General features: G+C 48.3%; 1 pseudogene; it reads left to right on the top strand.

Annotated features, from left to right (window-relative positions):
* Positions 1-2,605: 2,605 nt before the first annotated feature.
* Positions 2,606-17,739, top strand: LOC147698168 (uncharacterized; annotated as a pseudogene).
* The last annotated feature ends 3,110 nt before the right edge of the window (positions 17,740-20,849 follow it).

Here is a 20,849-nt window from a genome sequence, read left to right as displayed (position 1 = left end):
TCGATTTTTGGGCCGTTGTTGGGGCCTTTTGCCCAGGGGTACTCAGTGGTGCATGGACTGAGGCTTTCTGTGGGGTCTCTTGAATGTAAACATCATGACGAGCATGGATGGCATTGGATTGTGGTGATTTTTGTGTGTTTTTCGATTTTATGGCTGTTGTTGAGGCCTTTTGCCCAGGAGTACTCAGTGGTGCATGGAATGAAGCTTTCTGTGGGGTCTCTTTAATGTAAACATCATGGAGGACATGGCTGGCATTGGATTGTGGTGATATTTGTGTGGTTTTCGATTTTTTGGCTGTTGTTGGGGTCTTTTGCCCAGGGGTACTCAGTGGTGCATGGACTGAGTCTTTCTGTGGGGTCTCTTTAATGTAAACATCATGGAGGGCATGTATGGCATTGGATTTTGGTGATTTTTGTGTGTTTTTCGTTTTTTTGGCTGTTGTTGGGGCCTGTCCATGTGGGTAGGGGCCATTTTGAGGCCTGGTCCAGGCAGGGCCTGGCCATGTGGGTGGGGGTCTAGGGGCCATTTTGAAGCCAGGCAGTGTGCTTTGTTGTGCCATAGGCCTGCACCCAGTCTGCCATGCTTTCATCCATTATGCCCAGAGGTACTCGGTGGTGCATGGACTGAGTCTGTCTGTGGGGTGTCTTGAATTTCAACATGATTGAGGGCATGGATGGCATTGGATTGTGGTGATGTTTGTGTGTTTTTCGATTTTTTGGCTGTTGTTGAGGCCTTTTGCCCAGGGGTCCTCAGTGGTGCATGGACTGAGTCTTTCTGTGGAGTCTCTTCAATGTAAACATCATGGAGGGCATGGATGGCATTAGATTGTGGTGATTTATGTGTGTTTTTCGATTTTTGGGCTGTTGTTGGGGCCTTTTGCTTAGGGGTACTCAGTGGTGCATGGACTGAGTCTTTCTGTGGGGTCTCTTGAATGTAAGCATCATGGAAGGCATGGATGGCATTGGATTGTGGTGATTTTTGTGTGTTTTTCGATTTTTTTGGCTGTTGTTGGGGCCTTTTGCCCAGGGGCACTCAGTGGTGCATGGGCTAAGTCTTTCTGTGGCGTCTCTTCAATGTAAACATCATGGAGGGCATGGATGGCATTGGATTGGGGTGATTTTTGTGTGTTTTTTGACTTTTTGACAGTTGTTGGGGCCTTTTGCCCAGGGGCACTCAGTGGTGCATGGACTGAGTCTTTCTGTGGAGTCTCTTTAATGTAAACATCATGGAGGGCATGGATGGCATTGGATTGTGGTGATTTGTGTGTGTTTTTTGATTTTTTGGCTGTTGTTGGGGCCTTTTGCCCAGGGGCACTCAGTGGTGCATGGACTGAGTCATTCTGTGGGTTCTCTTTAATGTAAACATCATGGAGGGCATGGATGGCATTGGATTGTGGTGATTTGTGTGTGTTTTTTGATTTTTTGGCTGTTGTTGGGCATTTTTCCCAGGGGTACTCAGTGGTGCATGGACTGAGTCTTACTGTGTGGTCTCTTGAATGTAAACATCATGGAGGGCATGGATGGCATTGGATTGTGGTGATTTTTGTGTGTTTTTCGATTTTTTGTCTGTTGTTGGGGCCTGTCCATGTGGGTGGGGGCCATTTTGAGGCCTGGTCCAGGCAGGGCCAGGCCATGTGGGTGGGGGTCTAGGGGCCATTTTGAAGCCAGGCATTGTGCTTTGTTGTGCCATAGGCCTGCAACTAGTCTGCCATGCTTTCATCCATTATGCCCAGGGGTACTCGGTGGTGCATGGACTGAGTCTGTCTGTGGGGTGTCTTGAATTTCAACATGATTGAGGGCATGGATGGCATTGGATTGTGGTGATGTTTGTGTGTTTTTCGATGTTTTGGCTGTTGTTGAGGCCTTTTGCCCAGGGGTCCTCAGTGGTGCATGGCCTGAGTCTTTCTGTGGGGTCTCTTCAATGTAAACATCATGGAGGGCATGGATGGCATTGGATTGTGGTGATTATTGTGTATTTTTCGATTTTTTGGCTGTTGTTGGGGCCTTTTGCCCAGGGGTACTCAGTGGTGAATGGGCTGAGTCTTTCTGTGGGGTCTCTTGAATGTAAATATCATGAAGGGCATGGATTTCATTGGATTATGGTGATTTTTGTGTGTTTTTAGATTTTTTTGTCTGTTGTTGGGGCCTGTTCATGTGGGTGGGGGCCATTTTGAGGCCTGGTCCAGGCAGGGCCTGGCCATGTGGGTGGTGGACTAGGGGCCATTTTGAAGCCAGGCAGTGTGCTTTGTTGTGCCATAGGCCTGCACCCAGTCTGCCATGCTTTCATCCATTATGGCCAGGGGTACTCTGTCAGTGGTGCATTTTATTGGTCTTTCCATTTTGGGGGGTGGGTATAATAAAAATGCTTACTTGCAAACTATTAATTGAAGCGCTACATATGCAACATTTATTTAACTGATGTTCCTCGGCTTTGTTTGCTTTTAGGTGCAGAAAGATGAATCATCAGCCTCATCGTTCTTCATCAGTGCCAGGAACAAGTCCAGCTGCGGTGTGTGCAGCACAACGTCACGTATGGCCACAGACAACTCTGCAACTTGTGCAAATGCGGCCTGCTGTTCTGACATCTTAAAAAATGGCCCGAAAAAAAAGTTGCCCGTACCTCCACTAGCAAGAAAGTTTCCAGTAAAGAGCAGAAGAAGCAAGTGGGGCCACTTACCAAGGAGACTTGTGTGCCAACCGCTGCATTTTTTGGGGAAAAATAAAGTACGCCTGCAGCAGCAGCGGGGTCTGCTGGGGACCAAGCTGGGAGCAGCACCTCCGCTCTGTTGGGCTCAGTGCCACCACCTCCACGCCAACTTAGGTCCAAGCCCTTGAGTGCTGCAGAGATTGCCAGTGTAGTTGTTCAATCACCATCGACCAGTGATGTTGGCTCATCGCAAGAAAGTAGCAGCATCCCTCAATCAACACAGGTTGTTGTAACTCATCTGATGAGTGTTCAACAACCACAGCCGCAACAACAACCACAAGTGCTGCAAGTACAAGCGCAAGTATATGTGGAAGGAGAGGCGGCGCAAGGAGAGGCGCAAGCAGAGGTGCATGGAGCGGCACACGTGCCCACAATAGTTGTTCCTCCCAAAGTAGGGGCACATCAGGAAATCGACATTCAAGCCGAGGTATCATTTGAGGAAGCCACTCCTCCTGACCATTCATTGTCTTCCAGATCCCCAGCAAGGAAAAGATCAAGGATGGTGTCTACATCTTCTTCAAGCCCCCTTCCTTCTGATGATATGGATGAAAATTGGGAACCACCACTGCTGTCTGAGAGTGAGGCACACCATGATCTGACAAAGGTAGCTAAGCGTAAAAGGAAGGTCCCCGAAAGTCTCATAGTTATGGAGTGGGATGATGACGCTGAACAAGAAGAGGCGTATACTCCCGCTGATGAAGACTCTCACGACGACAACGCAGTCATCATAAACGTTGTTCCAGGATCAGAGGGGATGCAGCAAACAGACATTTTTACCCTATCCCGAAATGCTGCTGAGCGTGATGTTGGCGACGTGGCAATGGGACCACCACCAATGCAGTTAACTAGTACACCACCACCTACCGCTTCCATATTTTCTCACGAAAAGGGACCTCCATCCACCTTGACCTCCATTTCCTCAATTAGTGGTGCTGTAAGTGCACAACGTAGTAAATTTCGGCAACACACATCCTCCACTTCATCTGGCATTAGCATTCCCAGTATCGCCTCCTCCGCCCCCCACAGACATTTGAAGTCTGCAGTTTGGGACTTCTTTAGTGTTAGCCAAACAAGGGAAAACATAGCCATTTGTACCATTTGTAAGGTTCGAGTTAGTCGTGGTAAGCTTGGTACCAACTATGGTACCAGAGGCCAGAGAGGTCATCTTGAGAGACAGCACATTGTCAAATGGCATGCGCACCTAAAGGAGATCAAGGCAGCCCGAATTGCAAGTCAACAAATTGTATCCGTTGATGTTTCATCTGATGATGATGAGGAGGAAGAAGCGTCAAACATTTCTTCACTTACACCCAGTACCCCTGTCAGCAGCACACCCCCTGCAAGATTTATGAGCCACACTAAGAGTGTGGGAGAGAGTGAGACACCAATGCGAAAAAGTTCATCATCACGGAGCATAACTGGGTCGAAGAAGTCATCATCATCATCCTGTAAAATGGTCCAGCCCACCATTAGGAGCATGTTGTTTTCAGATGCGCCATTTGAACGCAACCACCCAACGGCGCGTCTGCATAACACTAAGCTGGCTAAAATGCTAGCGCTGGACCTTCTCCCTTTTTCTTTTGTGGAAGGGGTGGGTTTTCTTGAATTAGTGGCAACGCTCTGCCCTAAATGGAAGGTTCCTAGCCGGTTCTATTTTGCCAGAGTTGCGGTTCCAGCACTACATGAAGATGTGCTGGAGGTGTTTTGGGCAGCTTTGCAGAAGAGTGCTGTTCACACTATACATCTGACAACAGACATGTGGACCAGTTACCAAGCCGTTGATTACATGTGTATCACTGCACACTGGGTCTCTTTTTCAGGGGTTAAAGCAAAGGTAAACGCAGGTGTTGACCCGGACCAAGTTTATAAAGCTGCTCGGAAACATGCAACACTAGCCATGTTTGCCATGGAGAAAAATCATACAGGAGAAAACATTTTGCATGAGTTTAACACAAAGGTCTTTCAATGGCTGTCCCCAAGAAAACTCATGATTGGTTGTTTCCACGGATAATGGCGCCAATATAGTTAAGGACATGGATAAGGGTAACTATTTCAGAGTGCCGTGTTTGGCGCACTGTATAAACCTGGTTGTTAAAAAATTCTTGAGTGAAGAAAGTCCAGTGTGTGAGTTACTGAGCACCTGCCGAAGAATGTGCACATATTTCAACCATTCTTTTAAGGCCCGGAATCTGCTGAGGTGCCTGCAATATGAACGTAAAGTGCCAGTAAAAGCACTTATCCAGGAGGTGGTAACACGTTGGAACTTGAGTACACTAATCAAATAACTAAAAACATTTATTTTTGTTTAGTATTTTGACCTGACGGTTGAGCTCAATTATAAGAATCCCCACTGAGGACAGATCTTCCTTATACGTTCCATTTATCGGTTGGAACTATACAGATTATCCAGATACTTGGTAAGGAGAATGCATATGTATTTTACCATTCAGCTAGATTACTAGACTACCTAGCTAGACTATTTAATCACTGTAAATATCGAAGAGTAGCCAGTTCAGTGATTATTACATCATTATGTTCAATTATTGAGTTATTGCTGAAACAGATTATGCATGTGTTCTTTATTCCATCATGTTTACACATAATGCCCAGAGAGACCTGTGTCCATAGTCAGGAAATGCGTATCATAAATTCCTGCTCAGTTAGGAAAATTATCAGTAGAAACTGTGAACAAATTTCCTATCTGCCACCCTTGGTAATATGACTCTAGCTTATTAAGCTCCCGGATCCAGAGTTAATATTGGATGAAGGGTCTATTCATTTTATTAGGCCCTCACACTCAGAAACTACAACACTGCTCAAAAATAACATCCTATAGTCTGTACCTTGTGTAACTTGATAAGTAAGCTACCCGAGTAGGGAGATTTCGATATGTAAAGCAGTCTTTTTTGATATCTGTTCTCATGTAACTGTATTGAAATATTTATGATAGGTGAGCACATCTCCACCAAACAAGTATGATTTTTAATTTGCTGTGTATGTCTTTCAGATTGTGTGTGTGGCTCCTGAAGAAGGCGTTCTTGTGAAAACGCCGAAACGCGCGTCGAAGAGGACTAATATTGTCCGCCACTGTTTTATGAATTAATGGTGTCATTTTTTGTATTACATTGATTTGTTAGAATAGGTTATGTGTCGCATTTTATTATGTGTTAGAATTTTAATGTTTTTATCTTGAGTATATATACCTAATAAACAAAATATTTTGTACTTTTTAATTTATTGTGTGCTTCATACTTATCGTTTTCTCCCTGGTGATATTATATTTGATGCTTTTTTTCACATTGTCCTTTTTCCCTGTCAAACATATTCTGTTGCTCTAACAGGGGGTCCTTGTTATTTACGCCAACTCAACCTTCTACATGCTTGAGCGTCAGTATGAGCAGTATGCAGTAGTCGATCAGTATTTCTTTACACTGGGTACACCTATGATTGACCTGAGGATACAGGTGGAGCAATGGCAGCTAGTTAAAAGCCTGACAGACATGCTTCGTCCTTTTGAGGTCTTCACGCATGCAGTCAACAGGCTATCCCATTGTTGCACATGCTAGAGCACCAACTGAAGGCGGTGTCTTCTACGTTTCAAAAAGATGGAAAGCAAGAAGCATTTGAGTTGGCGGAAAAGTTATTACAGCGCCTACTGTGCGATGAACGTCTTCAAAAGATCCACACGGAACGGCATTACATTTCTGCTACTATTCTGGATCCACGGTACAAAAAGGCAGTGGCAGGCAGATTATTCTTTCCTTTTGATGACGCAGATGTTACAAAGTACAAACATTGGCTAGCTGTGTCAGCCAGTTGGTTTGAAAGAGAATGGCAGGAAATTGAAGGAAAAGGCAGAACATCAGCATCAGCAGGCCATCCGTCAAAAAAATCCACTTCTGCATCTGTGGCTGTGGCAGAAGTGAGTGATGTTCCCTCTCAGCCGTTAACAACACCAGCAACCGTATCATCTGCACCAGACACAACAGTAGCATTGTGTGAAGAAGAGGATTGGCTAACTCAGCTTGGGTTTGCTTCTCAAAAGGTCCCAGAAAAAAGTAAGCAAAGTGGAGGAACCCTGGAGAACCTTGAGTCGATGGTGCAGGACTATCTAAATGACTCAACAGAGGTCTATTTTCATGCTGACCCATTGGCGTATTGGCATGGGAAAATAGATGTGTGGCCAGCGATCACCAACCTGGCTATAAATTACTTGTCTTGCCCACTCGCAAGCGTGTCTTCTGAACGTGTTTTCAGTGCTGCTGGTGGCATTGTAACTTTCAAAAGGACCCACCTCTCGCCCAAAAATGTGGAGTGGTTAACAATGATCAAGATGAATCAGCACCTCATACCACCAGATTACAAAATACGAGAATGCACGCAGGAAGAAGACGAGGAGGACACCAACTTAGATGAAGGAAGTTCTCTGTTAACTGACCTACTCCCGTCTGAATTCGCAGAGTTTGAGGACGAGCTCTTCTTCCCTGACACCGAGCCCTGAAAATGAGTCAATGAATCACTAACTTTCTTTTTTGTCCTTATTCACTTTTATTCCTGTGTGTCTGTCTTTCTTTGTTTTGCAAAATCTATATAAAAAACTTTAATCACCTAATCACCAAGCCCATCAGCAGAACTGTCTTCACTTATTTGCTTATTGATTTGAAGGTGCCGCAGTCTGCATTCCTCAGGTTCACAAGTTCACAAGAGCATGCTCCTCTATCCACCTCCTCCAGAGTCCGTTTTCCCTCAAAGCAGATGGCTGTATTATGCCCAATAAAGAAAGACTCTGCACTTGTGGGGGTGTTCTACTTCTTTGCAGGTGAGTTGACGGGTCTGGGGCATTGCTGTGAAGGTCTAATACAGGATAAAAGTGGTTTGGAGAAAATCGGAGCAGAAAAAGTTTTTGCGCTTTTGATCACTTGCCTGTCTTTGGGGTGCTGTTTGGGGGGCTTCCAGGTTTTTGTGGGTGGATTTCAGGGTCTGGGAGCACTGCTGGCACAGTCTAATGTTGATTGCATTTGTTTTACAGGAAATCCATGGTGTAAAAGGGGAGTTGGGGCCTAGCTGCAGAGCGCATTTGGACTGAATTCCAGGTAGGCCCAAAGTTTTCTAAGTGTGGCTTTTCCCAGGTTTTGCCTTTTGGCTTGTTGGGGGTGTTAAACTTGTTTTCGCCCGGGTTGAAAGTTCTGGGGCCATTGCTGGGAAGGTCTAATACCAGAAAGAAAGTGTTTTGGAGACAATCCCTGGGGAAAAAGTTTTGGCGCCCGGTCCCTCGACCTCCATCCGGACAGTGACCTCTTGCGGTGCGGGGCCGACTGCTGGAGTCCGAGCCGCTCCCGCCTAGCTTCAGAAGTCAGGGCCTGGCATTCGGAGCAGCTCTCAGCATCGTGGTTTACGTTGAGACAGTGGAGACACCGACGTTGAGGGTCGCTTACCGACATCAGTTGGTCGCAATCCTCACAAGGCTTGAAACCTGCCATCCCTATTTGCACCGTCCAGAGTCGAAGACTCAAGTAAAATGATCAAAAGGGATCGTACAAAGTTTAGTAGCAAAATTAGTAAGGTACCACTTATTCGGGATCTGTGCTGCTGGCGTGGTTAAAGAAGACCTGACGTCATCACGCGGAGGCGGCGGCTAAGTACTCAGACGTCATCACGGCGCACACGACGCCGATGACAGACACGGAGCTGCAGACGACGTCTACCGACGCACAAGGGTACTGCTAAGCACAAATTTCCAGATCTAGTCTGAAGCATGGGGATATTCTAAGGTGAGGAATCTAATACTAACCTGTTTCTTTCAGATACAAACAGCATGCACAATCTCACACATGGCACACACAAGACGTGGTCACACAGGGTCATGCTGTGCATCAATTTGACATCTGTGACAGTGGGTGTGTTGCTGTCATCATGTGACAGTTTCCTGTACTGAATGGTGTGCCATTCCAGTGTTGATGTGCATCACAATATTTTCATGACATTACTCAGGTGAGAAGTGTCGAATGTATGTGAAACACATGTGCACCATGATTAATGACATGTCTCAACAGCTCTTCACACATCAACTGTGCCACAAGATCACGTTTCCTGGGCTTCTTCACTGTCTGCCACACCTAGGGCCTGCTGATGGAAGGATGCCATGCAGATGTATACATCCACATCATCAACATGAGTCTAGACTACATCCGTACCATGTGATTTCCTGGGGTCACTCTCCCAATGGTGCCATGAATGAGGTAATGAACGCAGCCTACACAGGCATGCATACACTTGAGCATGTCTTACGCACTGTACCCCAATGGTACGTACGTGTGTACGGGTCGTTTCCCTATTGCATTGTATACATACGCGAGCAGAGCGTACCCCAATGGTACGTGCGTGTGTACGCCTCGTTTCCGTATTGCATTGTAGCCACACGGAGCAGAGCGTACCCCAATGGTACATGCGTGTGTACGGGTCGTTTCCCTATTGCATTGTAGACATACACGAGCAGAGCGTAACCCAATGGTACGTGCGTGTGAACGCCTCGTTTCCCTATTGCATTGTAGCCATACGGAGCAGAGCGTACCCCAATGGTACGTGCGTGTGTACAGGTCATTTCCCTATTGCATTGTAGACATACGCGAGCAGAGCGTACCCCAATGGTACGTGCATGTGTACGCCTTGTTTCCCTATTGCATTGTAGCCATATGGAGCAGAGTGTTCTCCAATGGTACGTGCGTGTGTACGGGTCGTTTCCCTATTGCATTGTAGACATACGCGAGCAGAGCGTACCCCAATGGTACGTGCGTGTGTACACCTCGTTTCCCTATGGCATTGTAGCCATACGGAGCAGAGCGTACCCCAATGGTACGTGCATGTGTACGGATCGTTTCCGTATTGCATTGTAGACATACGCAAGCAGAGCGTACCCCAAGTGAATGTGCGTGTGCACACCTCGTTTCACCATTGTATGAGTTGCATGTGCGACGGCAATCGCACCGTACTTGTGTGGGGATTCGAGAAAATACATAGGGAACATCTAGGGGAACAGTGGAATGGTTAGAATACAGCCAGGTTGTCATGGAAACTGAGATTTTAGAGTGTTCTATAGGTGTTCTGGAAAATTCAGTTGGGCAAAAGTATACAATGTTGCAAAAGTTGTTGTTCAACTCAGGCTCAGTTTTCAAACCATGCATATGTGTGTCATGGCCTTATGTGTCATGGGATTGGATGAAACATAGGATGCAAACTATTCTGGCCTATCACCCAGTACTCCTTGGACTCACAGACCCTCTGCAGCACAGATATAAGGCAGCATGTGGCTGTGAGAGGGCACTTGCCTGCACAACATTGGAGTGGAAAACACAGTTGCTGTCTCTGTATCCTCTGGACCCTGATTGGCTGAGCATAGAGAGGGCACCTGCATTCAGTGATGGGGAGAACAAGGCCCTGCTGGATGCCCTCCTGCCTAACTACAGCAAGCTGTATGGGAGACCAGAGGAGCAGGTGAGTGATGTGCGCACTACATTGGACTGTGCACCTGTTGTGTGTGTGACACTACAGCCATTGTGTATGTGTTGTTAAGAGATGGTATGTAGTTTGGAGTGAGTGCCGGTGTGTACAGTGTTGTATGAAGAGGGTTATTTGGTGTAGTGGGGTGTGTGACAGCATGTCACGTGCTGCAGTGCACCCTGATGTAGCATATATTGCTCAGTGTGTGCCATGCTCAAAGAGTGGTTTGCAACACTTATGTCATCTGTAGCCTTTCCATGGCATGTAGTGCATTTCTGTTTGCTCAGGCCACATACACCTGGACAATGATGCAAGTGTGATCAGCATCCTATGCCCTGTTGTCATCGAGTATTTGTTGCAAATGTGTCTCTTTGGAACATGGACCAGGTGTACTGATGTTGTCTCACTTTATATTCGTGACAGGTACCTGCCTATGAGAAGGGTGACATCTGGCTGGACATCGCCAGGGCTGTCAGGAGTGAGGGGGGGGGCCTCGCAGGAGGCTCAGTAACATCAGGAAGAGGTGGCAGGACATCCGGTGCTGGACCCGCCGCATCGCCAGGGTACAGCTGAAGCTACAAGCTCCACGCCCGCATGGCGACACCCTCCACCTCACCCCCACATGCTTCGGGTCCTGGAAGTGGTGTTCCCAGACCTCCATAGGCAGTTGCAGGGGAGACGGCAGCAAGAAGAGGGTAGGTACATGTCTGTTTGTTATCATGTGTGCACATGTTACCTGCATTGCTCTGATGCATGGTAACACTCCCACAGTTGGAGTGGTGTGGTCAGACAGGCACTTTATGCATTGGCATACGAATGGCCAGGTTTCTGCAGATGCTTATTTACATGCCTTGCCCTACTCAACATTTGCCCAGGGCTTTGGCTAAAAGATTTTTTTCACAGGTACTCCGAAAGTGCAATGTTTTAGTATGCATATTCTTTTGCACATCATCATGTTGGAGGGAGGTCTGTGACACCTGTTGGTACCTTACATGTAGCACCACATGTGCACTGTGTCTGCTCTTCTTCAAATGTTGTCACTGATCAGGAGTCTCAACATGTGTTTTCTGCACGAGTCAGCCTCAGTGGCCTTTGTCCATGGTGAACTTTCTAATTGTCATGTGTTAGTTACAGGTGCACACTGTACATGCCAACTAATTTTGGCTTGTGCATACTCACACTGTGCAGTGTGTGTGTGCATATTCTCAAAATATTTTGCATGTTGTTTGTAAATCATATTGATGGTCAGCCACACAATGTGACTTTGGGTGTAGACAGCACATGGCAGTTCATTAAGGACTTTTCCCATGTGGCACAGGGTCACAGCAATTCAAACATGACCAGGTCTGGATTTGTGTGGCAGGGTGGGCAAATGAACAGTGATTCATCATCAGCTATCCTGTTGTCAGGCAGTGGCCCATCAATGTGTCTCTCATAGAAGTTGTTGCCTTGCCTGTTACTTGTATCCTACTATACTTTAAACGTTGTGTCTCTTCCAATTGCACAAGACTAGGCTTAGCATTGTGCAGAGTTCATTAGCTTGTGGCTCATGATGCATGCCATGTTTAGAGATGTGGCCAAATGATTTGTAGCTGATATGTCTGATGTGTACAGGTGACTGATATGTTTTTCTTATTCTCCTTGCCAACAGCATCATCACCACAATCTGGAGGAGACACAGGCCTGGACCAGACAGAGGGACCCAGCGACAGTGCCACCTGCTTTGAGGAGTCAGAGGGAGGCAGTGGCACGGAGGGTGAGGAGAGTCAGCGGGCCGGACCCCATGTGCACGACACCTCCTACCATGCGGACGGCTCGGAATCAGACTCTAAGGAGGAGGGGGAATATGCAGCAATAGCATCTTCTTCATCTTTAGCTGGCCCCTCCTCCTCCAGTACCATCTCAACCCTCCCAGTTGCTAGGGTCCCTAGGGTCCATGCTACCCCCTGTGTCTCATTTGTTCCCCGCACCGCAGCACCTGCCCCTGTGTCCCCTGCTGCCCTCAGTACAATCTGACTCCGGCAGATTGTAGTAGGTCAGACATCCATGTTGACTGTCCTCCATGGACATACACAAATCATAACCCAGTTGTTGTCGTTCATGGAGGGCATGTCATCTGCCATGTCTGATCTACGTCGGAGTGTGGCTGCCATAGAGTCATCACTGACGGCAGCTCTGCCCACCCAGCAGCATCTGCCCCCCCATCCTTCAGACCCATCCACCTCAGCCTCTCCCATACCTTCCCAAAGTACACGCAGACGCCACAGGTCAGACACCACAACAGACACACCCAGCACACCCACACGCCAGACAAAGCGCAAATCACCACGCACCCAATCTCAAAGGGATGTAGGCACACCCACAGGGAGAGGGGACAGACATCACACATGCATCCACAGACCCACGACAACAGACTCACAGCCCTCTACCTCCACCCCCAATGTGTCCCCGGGTTTAGGTGGTAGTTTTTCAGAACTGGCTGAAGTGTGCAGCCAAGTCTATCTTGCAACATTCTGCGATGCACCGGCCAGTATGGAGGAATCCACACCACCTGCACCCACTAAACATGTCCTTCCCTCTCCTGTCCCTGCGGTGCCGGAGGATTCCCCTGATGATGCCCCCACTGCTTCTACAGACGAGTGATCTCTATGTGCAGGCAAGTTTGGGTGTGACAACATCCAGGAAGCCACAACCTTTTTTCTCACTTATTTGGACTGGCCATTGGCCTTCTGTGAGCATGGACTCTTATTTACGTTTAACATTTGGATGCAGCTGAATAAAGCTTTTTATTTTTGTTTCTGTACTTTAGTTTTTCTGATAATGGCTTTGACTGGTGTGTGCCTAGGAGCTGGTGTGATGTTCAGATTTGGGTATTGTAACATGTGTCTATTTCCTGATGGTAAAGAGGTTAACAATGGTATGTTTCTGCTTTTACTGCTGGGCACTGGTGGGGGTCTTAGCCACACACACCCTATGCTGCTGGGCACTGCTGGGCATTGCTGGGGGTCTTAGCCACACACACCCTATGCTGCTGGGCACTGCTGGGCACTCGTGGGGGTCTTAGCCACTCACACCCTATGCTGCTGGGCATTGCTGGGGGTCTTTTCCACACACACACTCTAATGCTGGGCACTGCTGGGCACTGGTGGGGGTCTTAGCCACACACTACCTATGCTGCTGGGCACTGCTGGGCACTGCTGGGGGTCTTAGCCACATACACACTCTAATGCTGGGCACCGCTGGGCACTGGTGGGGGTCTTAGCCGCACACACCTTATGCTGCTGGGCACTGCTGGGCATTGCTGGGGGTCTTAGCCATACACATCCTATGCTGCTGGGCACTGCTGGGCACTGGTGGGGGTCTTAGCTACACACACCCTATGCTGCTGGGCACTGCTGGGCACTGCTAGGGGTCTTAGCCACATACACACTCTAATGCTGGGCATTGCTGTGCACTGGTGGGGGTCTTAGCCACACACACCTGATGCTGCTGGGCATTGCTGGCGGTCTTTGCCACACACACACTCTAATGCTGGGCACTGCTGGGCACTGGTGGGGTTCTTAGCCACACATACCCTATGCTGTTGGGCACTGCTGGGCACTGGTGGGGGTCTTAGCCACACACACCCTATGCTGCTGGGCATTGCTGGGGGTCTTTGCCACACACACACTCTAATGCTGGGCACTGCTGGGCACTGGTGTAGGTCTTAGCCACACACACCCTATGCTGCTGGGCACTGCTGGGCATTGCTGGGGGTCCTAGCCACACACACCGTATGCTGCTGGGCACTGCTGAGCACTGCTGGGGTCTTAGCCACACAACTCTTCTACTGCTGGGCACTGCTGGGTGTGTTTTCCACACATCACTTAGACTTACATATACATTACAGACGTATGTCCCACACGTCTCACTGTTACACTGGAGATATGCGGAACAGTACCGTACCTCGAGATTGATGACGTAGGTGCGGCACGTCTCACTATTGCACTGGTGATATGCGGTACCATACCGTACCCCGAGGTCGATGACGTAGGTGCGGCATGTCTCACTGTTACACAGGTGATATGTGGTAGCGTACCGTACCCCGAGATCGATGACGTAGGTGCGGCACGTCTCAGTATTGCACTGGTGATATGCTGTACCGTACCGTACCCCGAGGTCGATAACGTAGGTGTGGCACGTCTCACTACTACACCGGTGATATGCGGTAGCGTGTAGCGCAACGTACCCCGACATTACAGGGGTGCAATGGTGATGTGCGCGTGTGGCACCACGTACAGGTATGTTGGACTTCATTGTACTCACCGTCTGCGCCGTCGTCGGTTTCTATGTATGAGGTGGTGGGCGTACACGACTGGGATGACACAGACGATGGGGTTCATGTCTTGTTTGTCGCGTACTGGGGTGTGGTTCGGGCCGGACTCTGCTTTTACGGCAGTTTTGGACTCTCGTAGCAAAAGAGCCATATAGAGTGTCTTCAACACGGATCGTACTTCCTGGTTCGGATGACGCGGTCTATTTACGTTCGGACGTGGCGTGAAGCGTCAGCTGAATGCAAAACGTATGGACTTGCGATTTGTACGGAGTTTCTTACGAGTCGTACGGAGTGACGCACTGGGTTGGGATGGTACTTGCAGAATCGTACGGAGACGTTTACGAGTACGAATCATATGGGAAAAAACGCTCCGAACGGGGATTTGGAGCGCTTTTTACAGGATTGGAATTGGCCCCCTAATGTTTAGATGAAAGGGGGGCGGCCCTGCCCTGCCTTCTCTTGGTTTCGACGGGCACTCCCGCGCTGCGGGAGGCGCAGAGTTGTTTTAAGCGTCTCCGCGCTTAGCAGTGATGTCCTCGTGTGCGCGGCCCCCAGGCGCACTGGGAAATGCAGTCCTCAGAGTGGCGGTGGCCTCAGGGCAATGTGGCAATGTGGCGTTGTTACAGCAGTCCCCCTCATGGCAGCAGCAACAGGTATGGCAAAAGAAGAAACGCGTCCCGCTAGATTATATTAATATTACCAATTTTAGCATTAGTTACAGACTTTATTAGTTGTGTGGGAATAAAAAAATAATCAATCCTGGAATGTGAATTATGTGGATTGGAGAAAAATGTAAAACATTAGTAGGGAAATGCAAACGCGAAATGCCAGCTAACTTGGTGGTATGAATAAAGGATTTAAAAGCATGAAAAACCTTAGGGGGATGAAACTTAGTACTAGACAGTCTATCTAATAATGGGTCAGCTATAACATTAAAATTGCCTCCAACAATTAAAGGAACTTTTCCCAACTTTACGACCTTGGTGGTATTATTAGACCAAAAACAGGGTCATCTGCAGTAGCACCATAAACATTAAGTTAAAATATGACTGAATCATGAACTTTAATTTTAACTATTATATATCTACCATCCGCATCTGAGTTTTTACTCAAAACTTGACAATATAATTTTTTGGGAAAGAAAATAGCTACACCATTTTTCTTGCCATTAGCAGGTGACAAAACAATAGTACCCACCCACTTTTTTTCATATAATTTAAGATTGTATCATCTATATGAGTCTCTTGAACAAAACAGATACCGGCCTTAAAACTACCTAAATAATATAACAGTTTTGTGCGTTTAACTGGATGACGTAAACCTTTAACAATTAGTGAAACGACTTCAATGTTGTGAACATTAGCCATAATTTAGAGATGGAAAAAGAAATAAAAATAAAAAATCAAGAAAAGGAGAAGAAGAAATAGATAAGTAATAAAAGAGAACAGTAACTCCAGAATTAGAAAAAAGGACAGGAAGAAATTAGAACAAGGAGAAAAGAACAAACAAAGTACATAAATATCAAGAACGAAATGCACATACGTTCTACAAGTATGACCGGAACTGTTGGAGCCCTATGTAATAATAAGCGATTTGTATGTCAGAACACATGTATTTAGTTGAAATCAAGTATTAGAGTCATGAGTACCCATGGAATGCTGTGAATGTTTATCCAAAAACTGACGTAAATTATCAGGACGATGAAAAGATTTTGAAAAATTGTCTTTTCAGAAACGCATATTTGAAGGGTCAAAAATACCATATTTGAACCCAAGACTTTGCAGTTGAGGAGGTAGAGCAGTGAACTCCTTGCGGGTTGAAACTTTTCTTTAGCAACATCCTGATGAATGAACATTTTATTCCCATTGACCATCAAGGAAGGAATTTCTCACACTGCTTTTTGAATCAAAACCAGATGGTGATGTCGGAGAACTTTGAATATCATACAGACAAGGTTTAATATGCTTAGGATTGCGATATGAAGGAATCCTGTGGGCCTTATCAATCTAAAAATTTTCTGGAAATTTAATTTGTAGAAGGCCTGGAATCAAATTTTCTAAATACAATCTGCAGTTGCTACCCTCAACCTCTACTGGCAAATTAAAAATGCTTAGATTGTATTGTATGTTGTGATTTTCCATATCTAGGAGCTGTGTAGACATTGGTGATATTTTTGCAACAAGTGGGTTAAAAGATTCAAGCTTGCCCTTATTATCCTGTACTTTAATTGCATTATCAGAGTTTTTCATTGATAAACTCGCCATTTCTTTCCGTACATTTTTAATTTCTGAAGCAATAGAATCTGTGTTAATGCGAAGAGCTTGAATTTCCTCTACAATTAATGATAAGTAATTTTCTGATGTCTCTACCGCCTTTGATTTAATTGGTGTAGGTGAAACCTGCTGCCTTCTTTTAGTATGAATGGAATTCTTATTATCCATTTTGTTTGTATAAAAAAATTCTAATTATTTAGTAAAAAAATAGAAAGAAGGAGTAAAGATATAAGGTAGCAAAGAATAAATCCTTATGAAAGCTGGTGCAGCAGCTATAATGAACTATGGGAGTGGTTAGGCCCAAGCTAGGCCCTTTCCTGAAGGGTTGCTCCGCCCCCCTGACTGACAAACCTGGCTGTTCCTTGAAGCAGAGCTGCAGGCAGAACTGAAGGCAAGGAAAACGCTGCTCACTACCACCAAAATCACCCAAAGTCACCTCATTCCACAGGTACAGGCTTCATAATGCAAGTGACCTTATTTTAGCAGCAAAGCTGGGAGAAAATTGGCGTTTTTAGATGAAAAAATGGGCACAAAGCACCAGAGCTCTCTAGGCGTCGGCCATCTTGTATCGCGTCTCCAGTACTCTTCTTTTTTAAACACAACACTCCAAAGGACCCAAAATACCTCATGTATCTACAGCTAAGTGCCTATTTTATCCACATTGGTGCCTGAAGTTTCAGTGGGAACGTTTGATTGAATTAGATCTTCAGTTTGATGTTCTCCAAACAAGGAAAAAAATGGGGGATGACGATAATGTGCAGTACTTAATAATAGAATATAATTGTACAGCCATCATGTGTTAGGGTTCATTATTTATTGTTTCACTTGTCTCATTTCAGGATTGATTATGTATTGGCACATAATCACACAGCCATTGCTTTGAAGGGTAATGTGCTGACAGTGGCAACAGTGAAGCTTGAGTGGAAGAAAACTCAAGTAGCCTTTTAGAAAAAGACTTTACGCTTTAGTTGGACAAACATTAATTATTCTGTTGCAGTCCCTTATTGTATATTTATGTACATAACTATTCAAAAGCCTCCAGCGACTCTCTAAGAATTATTTCCTGTATAAGAATACGAAAAGGTATGTTTGTGACAGGGGGCGCTAGAGGGCGCACACCGGAATGGCCACACTCCTGTGAGGCACCCGAGGACCGCAGCAATTATCCTTAATTAATCCTCCTAATTAGCTGAGAGACACGACTGTATCATATGTAATTTGTGCCTCACTGCCCGGAAAACACTAGGTGGCAGTCTGAGGGTTAACGGAGGTGCACCGGCCAACGTAGATTGTACTGAAGATTGCCCGACTGAATAGGGAGGAGCGGCCCGAAGAGCTGTGTGGCCTGCACAACAAGGAAAGCCAGAGGCCCACAGAACGGAAGGAGGGCCGCGGGGAGGCGAGATCGGAGTGAGGACTTCCGAGTCCTGGTGTGCTGCAGTGGGCCGTGTAGCAAAGAGCGGAATGAAGGTGGCGATCAGGGGAAGGCGCACTGTGGGGGCTCCAGGGCTGGCCTGCAAGAGGAGCGAGACCGTCGGCCATTGAACAGACAGCACATGGAGGCAGAGGCAGCTATGTGGGCAGGAGCTGCAAGCACCGCAGTCGTAGCTGAGAGTCGGCCTAGTCAGTGCTAAGGTGCAGCACCTAAGAGACGGGCGCACACGAGCAGGGGCAGTCCAACGAGCTGGACGTCTGCTGTCGTGAGGAGGAAACCGGGCGGCTGCATTGCCAGGTAGCGGCGCACATAGACTCTGTGCTACGGGTCCCGACCCCCGGGGCCTAAATACAGCACCTAAGGACTGCACGCAGAGCCCTGTTGTGTCATCGCCGAAGGCCGGGCAGAGAGTGGACATAGAGGAGCCACGAGGCGGAAGGCCCGAATTGAGGTAAGGGACACCCCTCCCTGCAGTGCACGAGGCGTGACTGGGCCATCATTGCGCTGCGGATTGTGAGTGGAGGTGCCACGACCTGGAAAAGACCACAAGGGACTGGGCCTGCATGGATAATAGTCTTCCCCAACTGGAACATATCAATCAATCAACCAAAGAATTTATATAGCGCACTACTCACCCAGAGGGTCTCAAGGTGCTAGGGGAGGGGGGTCCGCTACTGCTCGAACAGCCAGGTCTTGAGTTGCTTCCTGAAGGCGAGGTGGTCCTGGGTCAGGCGGAGGTGGGTCGGGAGGGAGTTCCATGTCTTGGCGGCGAGGTAGGAGAAGGACCGTCCCCCTGTGGTGGCTCTTCGGATGCGGGGGACGGCGGCGAGGGCGTGGCCGGTCGATCGAAGCTGGCGTTTGGGAGCGTAGAAGTTGAGGCGGCTGCTGAGGTATCCTGGGCCTTGGTTGTGTAGGGCTTTGTGTGCGTGGGTGAGGAGTCGGAAGGTGATTCTCTTGTTGACCGTGAGCCAGTGCAGGTCTCTCAGGTGTCCGGAGATGTGGCTCCGACGGGGGATGTCCAGGATGAGTCGTGCTGAGGCGTTCTGGATCCGCTGGAGTCTCTTCTGGAGTTTTGCGGTGGTTCCGGCGTAGAGGGAGTTGCCTTAGTCCAGACGGCTGGTGACGAGGGCCTGGGTGACCGTCTTCCTAGTCTCGGTGGGGATCCACCGGAAGATCTTACGTAGCATGCGCAGGATGTTGAAGCACGACGAGGAGACGGCGTTGACTTGTCTGGTCATGGAGAGGGAGGAGTCCAGGATGAAGCCCAGGTTGCGTGAGTGGTCTGTTGGTTTGGGTGCGCTGCCTAGGGCGGGGGGCCACCAGGAGTCATCCCAGGCAGAGGGTGAGGATCCCAGGATGAGGACTTCCATCTTGTCCGAGTTCAGTTTCAGGCGGCTGTTCTTCATCTATTCGGCTACCTCTTTCATCCCTTCGTGAAGGTTGGCTCTGGCGGTGACGGGGTCGTTGGTGAGGGAGAGAATCAGCTGGGTGTCGTCGGCGTAGGAGATGATGTTGAGGTTGTGCTGGCGTGCGATGTCTGCGAGGGGGCTCATGTAGATGTTGAAGAGGGTTGGGCTGAGCGAGGAGCCTTGAGGAACGCCGCAGATGACTTCGGTGGCTTCAGAGCTGAACGGGGGGAGGCGGACTCTCTGTGTCCTTCCGGCGAGGAAGGAGATGATCCACTCCAGTGCCTTCTCCTGGATTCCGACCTTGCTGAGTCGCTGCACTAGTGTACGGTGGCAGACAGTGTCGAAGGCCGCGGAGAGGTCTAGGAGGATGAGGGCCGCTGTTTCTCCGTTGTCAAGCAGAGCTCGGATGTCATCAGTGGCTGCGATCAGGGCGGTCTCGGTGCTGTGGTTGGCCCGGAATCCAGACTGTGAGAGGTCGAGGGATCCGTTTGTCTCGAGGAAGGTGGCCAGCTGCTTGTTGACGGTCTTCTCGATGACTTTTGCAGGAAACGGGAGCAGCGAGATGGGGCGGTAGTTCTTGAGGTCCGTGGGGTCGGCTGATGGCTTCTTTAGTAGAGCGCTGAGTTCGGCGTGCTTCCAGCTCTCCGGGAAGGTAGCAGTGTCGAAGGAGGTGTTGATGTCCCGCAGGTGGGGTGCGATGACAGCGTCGGCCTTGTTGAAGACGTGGTGAGGGCAGGGGTCGGTAGGAGATCCGGAGTGGATGGAGTTCATCGTGCGGACGGTGTCTTCGGTGCTGATCGGGGTCCAGGCGCGGAGGGCGGTGGTGGGGGGCGGTGGTTCGGTTGTGGCGTGCGTCCGTTGAGTGCTGAAGCTGTTGTGTATGTCCGCGATCTTGTTGTGGAAGTAGGAGGCGAGGGAGTTGCAGAGGTCTTGCGAAGGGGTGATGTCGTTGTTTCCGGCGTTGGGGTTGGAGAGCTCTTTGACGATGTTGAAGAGTTCCTTGCTGTTGTGTGCGTTGTTGTCCAGTCGTTCCTTGAATGCGGTTTTCTTGGTGGCATGGATGAGTTGGTGGTGTTTTCGTGTGGCGAGCTTGAGGGCAGTCATGTTGTCCGGTGTTGGGTCTCTGCGCCAGGCTCTCTCGAGGGCTCGGCAGTTCTTCTTGGAGCTCTTGAGTTCGTCGGTGAACCATGGGGCTTTCTTGCTACCGGGTCTGC

The sequence above is a fragment of the Lissotriton vulgaris genome, chromosome 8 (assembly GCF_964263255.1).
Source record: "Lissotriton vulgaris chromosome 8, aLisVul1.2, whole genome shotgun sequence".
Lineage (NCBI taxonomy): Eukaryota > Metazoa > Chordata > Amphibia > Caudata > Salamandridae > Lissotriton > Lissotriton vulgaris.
Note: the sequence above shows the minus strand (reverse complement) of the source record. Positions and strands in the feature narration are given on the sequence as shown.